The sequence below is a fragment of the Arvicanthis niloticus genome, chromosome 5, assembly GCF_011762505.2.
Source record: "Arvicanthis niloticus isolate mArvNil1 chromosome 5, mArvNil1.pat.X, whole genome shotgun sequence".
NCBI classification, from domain to species: domain Eukaryota; kingdom Metazoa; phylum Chordata; class Mammalia; order Rodentia; family Muridae; genus Arvicanthis; species Arvicanthis niloticus.
The window spans coordinates 28,752,644-28,761,278 of NC_047662.1; the positions used below are offsets into that span (position 1 = coordinate 28,752,644).

Consider the following 8,635-nt stretch of genomic DNA (forward strand, 5'->3'; position numbering starts at 1 on the left):
AACCGTTATCACGGAATTATCCGCTGCAGGCTCCGCATCAGTATGAAATCCATTACTGTCCGTCAAGCCCTGTGGCTAATGGGAAAATCCCGGCAGCTGCCCGGTGCGAAGGCGGAGCTCACACAGATCCACTATCTGTCTATTACTTCAGCAATCACACCTCGTAATGGAATCTTGGATGGGAAATGACAAGAAGTCCCGAGACGTGTCATTCTGATGGGCAGCTGGTGGGTGGAGCCATCTGACTAGTTCTATAGTGTGGCAAGGAGGTGACCCAAGGGTCAACCAGCCCCCAACACCCTACCCCATCGACTACAGGGAAGCTTTTCATCGTGGCCTGTGAGCAGATTCTTGTAAAGAGCCAGGCAAACATGTGAATGGATAGAAGGGTGGAATAATGTATGGAGAGATGGACAAATGGAAAAAATGAATGGATGGACAAATGGGTGGATGGCTAGACAGATGGATGAATGAGTGAATGAATGGGTGGATATATGGATGGATGGATGGATGGATGGATAGGTATATGCATATGTGAATGGATGGAAGAATGGCTAGATGGACAACTAGATGCATATATGAATATATAGATGACTAGATGGATGAATGGATGGATGGATAGATGAATAATAAATGGAAAGATAGATAGGCAAACAGATGAATGAGTTAGATGTACAGATGGATGGACAGTTGGACAGATGGATGGATGGAACCCATGCCAACACAAGACTATGGGGGGGGGGCTACCTCACTCCTGTTAGCCAGCCCCCTTTCTGGCTTGAGGTCTTCTTTTGTTTTCCTGAGGATATCAGTTACCACAGGGCCTATGGCCGGTCTTGGTGCTGGGGTCAGGCAGACCTTCTCATGAAGCCCAGCTTTGTAGCAACCCTGCCTCAGTCAATGCACTCAAGCTCTCTGACCTGTAACCCGAGAAACACCAGAGTCATAGCACTTGACTGACACTTTGCTGTGCCGGGTGGCCCGAGTTGGCATCCCTCATCTTGTCCCTTAGTGTTTGGAACCCATGGTGATGACAGCAATATATACCTCCCGGATGAACTGGCTTGGGAATTGGCTCGGGCTTACATCCTGACCCTTGGACACACTGCAGACCAGACAGTCAGAAAAGACTGAGGGCTTGAGAAGCTTGCAGGGCTGGCACATGGCTGGGCCATCTCTGTGGCCATTACAGTGGGAATGCACTGGAGGCCTTTAATTAGGAAAGGAAGGTAGACATTGGTTAGCCTTTTAGGAAACCCACTCTGCCTGCTATACAGAGGAGAGAGCACGTGGGATGATCTTTCCCCATGTTCCATTGTGAAACAGGCAAACAGTGAGAACCGGTGGTGTAGTTGGGGGAATTCAAGTAACCTCCATCCATACTTCATTTTGAAGCCTCTCCCCTTGCTCAATCTGTTCCAGCCACACTAAGCACTTTGCTCTCTAAGCGTGCCAGGCTCACCCTGCAACCTCAGGGCTCTGCACCTGTTGTTTCCTCTACCCAGAATGCTTTTCCCCAGAAAGGCTCCTTCAGAAAATATAGATCCTCACCACATGTTCCCATTTCTTTGAGCCTTGTCTGGTTTACTTCCTGTTTTTACTTCCTATAGGATGGGGAGCTTTGTCTCTTTGGTTTGATGCTGGGTCCCCATCAATCTCTGGGTCATAGTAGACACTAATTACTAATGAATGAATGTGCAGCGTGGACACCGAGTGCATAGGAAAATGCTGGAATTTACAGCCTCCTAGTGCTCATGCTGTGTCTTCCAGATCTGACCTCTCCTTATTCCACTTCACTGCCCCTTGTCCCAGACAGCAGTCTCTCTGTCCCCTGGGTGGGCCAGCGCATGCCTGCTGCCAGCTCTGCCTTCTCTGTTTGCTCTCTGTTGTCCATTTCTATCCCCCAAGCCAAACTACCATCATCTTCATGAGATCATCTGTGCAAAAGAGCATCATATCTGGGACTGATGGTTACGGACCCTCCCTTATAGGAAAGGCAGGGAGGGTTATGAGACCCTCACCCAAGTGTGGCTTAAGGATATAGACTAGGAAGACAGGGGAAGGGGCTCCCCTTACATCTCTCTCCTGGGGTATCATCATTTACGCTGTATGCTGACCTTCCAATATGGCCGTTTTAAAGATGCCCACTCTCCTGCCTGTAACCTCTCACCCATTGCTCTGTAAATAAGACTAACAAACTCACTGGTTCCCCAGGCTGAAATTTGGTAGGATAGTAATTTGGGTTGTCACTGAGACCTTGTGAGGAGGTAGATGTTGCTTAGTACTTTCCAAGGACAAACTTCCGGAGACACCCCCTTTGGTCACTCTACTCAGCAGGCTGCATGGGTTTCCTAAAAAGATATCTTAAAAAGGAAATCAACATCCTACCTTCCTTTCCTAATGCACTCCCAGTGCATTCCCACTGTAATGACGACTGATCTGGCTCTGACGGGCACCAACCCTGGAAACCATCAAACCCTCCTGTCCTGAGTTCCCTTCCCAGAAGCCTTCTTTGGCAAAGGTGTCCTCTCCTGTGCCTGTATGCTCTCCCTGCAGGTCCCCATAAGGTTGGCTCCTTCCCCTAGCTGCTCCTTAAGCAGGAGAAACTGCATTAGGCATTGAGTTTGAGCATCCTTTCTCTCAGTGAGTCATTCTCTTGTCTTCGTGGACTGAACCCAAATGGAATTATTTTGTTGGCTTGTTTTTGTTCATATTGCCCCTGTCTACCATATATATATATACACACACACACACACACGTTCTTTGGTGGGAGGGGCTGATGCATCTGGCTGTGGGTAGAACCTTGGTGCCTAGATACAGTGCTGAGTGACTGGAGGAGAATAAGAGAAAAGAAGGCAGGGAGGAAGAAAATAAAGTGGGAAGGGAGGGAGGGAGGGAGGGAGGGAGGGAGGGAGGGAGGGAGGGAAGAAGGGAAGGAGGGAGGATGATCGATCACCTTAAGTCCTATACCATCAGGGGCTCAGCAACTCTGTGCCCAGTCTCTCCAGCACCCTGGCCTCTGAGTCCATGAACTGCCAGCATCTCACTTTATATCTTCTAGTTGCTCAGAACCAATGCAACCTTGAGAGCTTAGCTGCTCACCCCTTCTGTCCATGTCGCCTGTCCTTTTGGTGCCCTTTCTAGTCACTCAGCAGAAGTAATGAGCGGTGTGATTCCGTGTGGGTCACCTGACCCTTCTGAGCTCACTTCCTTCCCTCTGCAGGGGTCTGAGGATGCTGCCTTGTGGGGGGTAGCTGCAGGCTGAATCTGTTAATGAAGAACTTTGCCGATGCCAGGTGCTCAGCATGGCATCCCAGAGATGCCACCTTTCTGGCTCATGGTCCTGTGTCCTCTAAGTTGTCACCTCTCCTCACTCAGCCTAAAGCCATGGAGCATGTCGCCTGGCCACCTGCTCACTGTCCTGCTTCTCTTTGTCTGTCTCCTCTACGCTGGTGGAACCCAGTCGCACATGGATTCCTGTGCCCTCTACCTGTCACCCAGTGGCTCCACTACTACAAGATTATCCACTGCCCACTCCCAACACTTACCTGTGTAATCCTGAGTCTCACTGGGACCATAGGAGCAAGTTCTAGGCTCCTGTCAGCTCCAGTCCGTGTTCGACAAATGGCAGGGGTGGGGGTTCAGAAGCTCTGTGAGTATGTATTGTAATGAAGACACCAGCTGCTGGGGGGATGGGGTAGGAGTATCTAGGATGGGCAAGGTCATTGGCTGAAGGCTTAAGTACCAAGATAACTAACTCATTAGCATGGGGAAGCATTCCAGGAATCTCAGGTGCTGGCCGAACAGGTTCTTCCTGGGAGACAGGAAGTTGAACCTGTAATCTTAGCCAAGGCTATGTGACATTCTGCAGGTAGAGGCATGTAGGGATTTTGAATTCCCTAGACAGGGTCAAAGAAGCCCTGCTAGTGACAGAGGTCCTCCATTTGGGCAGAGCCCAGAAGGCTATCAGGGCAGTGGTAGATTTTGACCTTAATTAGTAGGACAACAGGTCTCTGGTTGTACTTTGGGGATGCTGGCCTTCTCTCTGCTTGACTACAGGCACAGGAGATCAACATCTGCTCTCTGCCCCTTACATCTTGGCACTTCCCCTGTCTCCTTTACCTTCCTGGTGACAGACACTGCCCATCAGGGCCCTTCATTGATACTTCCTGCTGGCCTCTAACTCTCAAGCTGAGACTTCAGTTGGTCCAGCTTGAGTTGGTCCCCAGCAACATTGAAGTGTACTGCAATGTTTATGTGGTGAGTCTTTCCTCTGCTGCCAGATCTGCACACCATCTCCTGTCCAGGATGGCTCTGTCGTAGGCCACTCTGTTCAGTCACACTGTCAGTCCACACTGTTATGGTGGTTGTCTTCTTTCTAGTCTGTGTCTACTACTAGACCAGCCTCCAACCCTGTTCTCCTTGGAAATTCCCTGTACACATACATGGATCACACCTGAGTGCCATATCACACATAGACACAGGTGCAGGAGACACTGATGGCAACAGTCTTCAATGGAACAGGAGAAGGAGTGGAACGAGCAGGAGGGAGACTGAAGTCAGGGTTAGCAGCTCAGGGGCTGACGGTCTTGTGTCCCATGGGAGAAACCCGTTTCTTTTGTCTCTGGGGCTGGGAGCCCAGAATTACCCAGAGGGCCTAACTGGACCAGTAACTGGTTGGGGAACAGAGCTACAGTGGTAGAGTCTAGCCTGCTTGGGGAAGGCTGTAACTTGCCCAGAGACAGAGTAGGGAGCTGCCAGTAAGATCTGGACTAGGCAGGGCTAAGGGCATGAAGGTTTGAGACTAGCACATCCTTGTTAGGACACTGAGGTCCAGGATCACACCTGGGCAGCATCAGGCAGGTGCTTGTGGCTAAGTTTTGATGAGAGTGGTCTAGTTGACCCAGTACGAGGCCTGGAATAATCCATCATCTCATTTCACAGATCAGGGAACTAGAACCTGAGAGTGTAAGCAGTGTAAGGCACAGAAGCAAGATTCGACCCACCGAGGTTGGCTCCAGAACACACCCGTGCCCCTAGAGGCAGACCTGTGGGCGCATAAATCCACCCATGCATCCAGAGACGTACTTATGCCCCCCAAGACTGCACCTGTGAGCACCTAAGCTCACCTGCGCTTAGGCCTGCCCGTTCATGCAGCTTCTTGGCTCTGACTTGCCTCTGTATTCCTTGGGATGTCAAGTTGGATGAATTCAAGGCAGAGAAGAGGAGGAACCACGGATGGGGTTGCCCAGGAGCAGCTGAACAGCCTGCTGGCTTGGCCAGGCCCCATGGAGATCCCCAACCCAATTAGCAGTTTCATTAAAGACAATTGGATTAGACGTGTCTGCTGTGAGTGTTGACTTAGCTTGAATGGGAATAGTGGGGGGGGGGGGTGCTGAATCCTTCATCTACCCTTGCTCCTGTCTCAATCAGGCATTCTTGGCTATCACACACACTCTGGCTGCAGCTCACTTGCCTTCTCTCCATGGCTCTGGGACAGTGTCTTGCCTCTTAGCCCCTACCCAGGAGTCAAGGATCCCAGGAGGCTCCTGTCTGAACCCAGAAGAGCAGGACTGGGGAGGACTGAGGCTAGAGAATTCTAAGATGGACCCCCACTTCATCCACCGACCTCCAAGCTGAAGTGGGGATGCCCTAGATCTCCAGTCTCCTCTTTTCTTCAGGGATGGTGTGTGCATGCTCCATGACTGGCTCTCTTGTAATCTCTCTTCTCTTGACTTTCTGCACTTGCAGTTACCTTGCTTGGCATCCTCTTCCACAGCCCTTGGCCTGAGTGGCATCTTCCACCCTCTGTGTCTGTTCTTCAGTCTCATCTATTTATCCTTTCAGAGTACCCACCATGGGGCGGGGGGGGGGGCAGGGGGGAGGAGGGAATTCCCATATTACCCCTTAGGTCATGACCCTGCTTGTTTCCCACTTAAATCTTAGCCAAGTGGAGACTGCCATGCTCAGCAAGTGCTGGCTGAATCAGGGATCTCCACGATAACACTGTGAGACTATTATACTATCCCAACTTTGCAGACTGGGAAACTGAGGCACAGAGAGGTTAAGTAGCTCTCCATGATCACACAAAAGGTTAGTGGTAGAAGTGGGTGTGAACTAACTGGATGTTGTTTCATAGACCCCGTTTTTGTTGTTGTTGTTGTTTGTTTGTTTGTTTTTAAAAATTTTCTCTCCCATCTTGAAGAGCCTGTTTTTTAATGACCGCAGGATCCCTGGGAGGCCCCTCAGGCCCTGTACACGACAACCTCATTCAGACTCAGCCGTACTTCCCTGTGTCCATACCTATAAAGGAAAGGTCAGCCTGCTCGAGCCCAGGCGCAGCAGGGCAGCCACAAGCACCGTGTCCTCTGACCCCCAGAATGGCAGCCAGGAGACTTCCCCATGTCCAGCAGTAGTATATTCCCGCCCACTGCAGATATTAATTTGGGGGTTTATAGAAAAATCCATATGGTGTGAGTTATCGAGGGCGGCGGTTGTGGGGAGAGCCACAAAATCAATAGTGAGAGATGGTCCTATTTCACAGCTTCTGTAAACGGTGCTGCGGGGCCACACTGGGGCAGGTTCAGACTGGAGAAGGTCAGTAGACTGCTAGGCCCTGCACTGCTGGAGCCTCACCACAGCCATGGGGAGGCCAGCCCAGTGCCTGCTGGGTCTGATTTGTTTTCTCCCTGGGCACTGTCAAAGGGCTCGGTAAATATTTATTAACACTTCTCTGAGGCGAGATAGCCTTCCTGGCAGCACTTCCTCACAAAGGCCTGGCTGTGGCAGAGATGCTCCAACAGCAAGGGGCCCACCCAGCAAGGGTCACGTGACTCAGGACTGAGGCTGTGGCCCCACTGGGGACAGAGGGCTGTCTCAGGGTCACAGGGTCATCAGAGGTCTGGAAGGAATCTGAGGCTGTAGGCAAACCTCCCCAACCTAGAGCTGAATAGCGAGTTTACAGGCATGCTCACTGCCATGATCTTGGATTAGGGTCAGAGGTGCTAGACTGAGCAGTAGTGTCCTGACAGATATACAGTGTGAGCCACTAAGGCAAGCCATGTGTGTCACTTTAAAATTTTTAGAAGCCATATTCAAAAGGAGTCATGTCAGCCTTTGACTGAATGTAGTAACATCCCTCCTTTAACTCCCTGCATCCCGTGTGTTATGTCACTGTGGCACACTGTAGTTTTCTGTCACTAATGCCCAAAATCTCAGCTTATCCAGAGAAATGGTTTGGGACTAGGAATGTGGCTCAGTTAGCAGAGTGGTTGCCTAATATGAACAAAATCTTGGGTTCCATCTACAACATCCCATAAAATGGGCAGGGTGGGGCATCATTGAAGGCAGAAGTATCAGAAGTTCAAAGCCATCCTTAGTTACATAGTGAATTTGAGACATGGGACCCTGTTAAATGCAAAGGAAAGAAAAGACAAAAGGAAGAAAGGAAGGGAGGAAGGAAGGAAGGAAGGAAAGAAGGAAGGAAGGAAAGAAGGAAGGAAGGAAGGAAGGAATGAAAGAAGGAAGGAAGGACACCAAGAAGGGTTGTTTGACTCTGTTTCCAGAGGTGGTAGATGTGGTGCACCGGGTCTTCTTAGGCCTGTGGTGAGCTGTGTCAGGCCTCCATGGAGGTGAGCGTGTGCGTGCAAGAGTAAAGCTCCTTCCCAAATGGCCTGAAGAAAAAAGAGAGGAAGTAGAAAAAGGAAGGACCAACCATTCCCTGTGAGGACACGCACCCCTCCAATGACTAAGAGACTTCTCATGAGGCCCTGCCTCTTACCATTTCTACTGCTTCCCAGGATCACTGTGCTGGGGAGCAAACCCTTACGGTGTGAGCCTATGAGGGACATTTACAATCCAGACTCTAGTAGGTGCATTAGCAAAATCGAACATCGTGCAACGGGCTGGAGAAGTGGCTCAGCAGTTAAGAGCACTTGCTGCTCTTGCAGAGGACCTGGGTTAGGTTCCCAGCACACACACAGTGGCTTACAACTATCTATAACTCCAGTTCTAGGTGATCCAGCACCCTCTTCTGGTCTCTAAAGGTACCAGACGTGTACATGCTGTGTATACATACATGCAGACAAAACATGCACACAGATACAAATTAAATCTTTACAAACCATGCAGAAGGCTCATGATCTTTTTCTTATGCTAATGCTTTGCCTCTAAAACCACACCCAAATTCAGTCAAGCCATGTTGTCAGTGCTCAGGAACCACCCATGACTCTCCTATCTGACATATGGGATCTCGAAAGTTCTCCCAAGAACTCATGTTTGTGCCCAAGGCTAGGCAATGGCCTGGGGAGGGAGTGAAAGTTGGCATGGTGTTGCTGCCTATGGCAGACTTCTGTTCTCTAGGGCACAGAGTGGAATGGTGCTTGCCCAGAGCCTGCTGTATGGTTAGTCACATGACTCTTCTGTCTAGCCCCAAGAATGGTCTGCAATAACCATTCTTCTGGTTTCGAATGAGTGAGTTTATTGAGTACACAGCAAATAAAAGTACCAGAATAAATGGTGAACAGCAGATAGAAAGAAGCAGCAGACAGACAGACAGACAGTTAAACATCATCTGCTCAGGTGCTCAGAAATCCAGAGATGACTGAGGTGGCCCAACTGAGAGAGCAAATGAAAG

The 8,635-nt window shown here is 50.1% G+C and overlaps 1 long non-coding RNA gene across 1 annotated transcript in view; it reads right to left on the bottom strand.

Annotated features, from left to right (window-relative positions):
* Window positions 1-3,707, bottom strand: part of LOC143442203 (uncharacterized) — a 43,662-nt gene extending 39,955 nt beyond the window's left edge. The window contains exon 1 of the long non-coding RNA XR_013110214.1: window positions 3,549-3,707. This is a non-coding gene — a long non-coding RNA (uncharacterized LOC143442203). The remainder of the gene's footprint in view (window positions 1-3,548) is intronic.
* Between the last annotated feature and the right edge of the window lie 4,928 nt (window positions 3,708-8,635).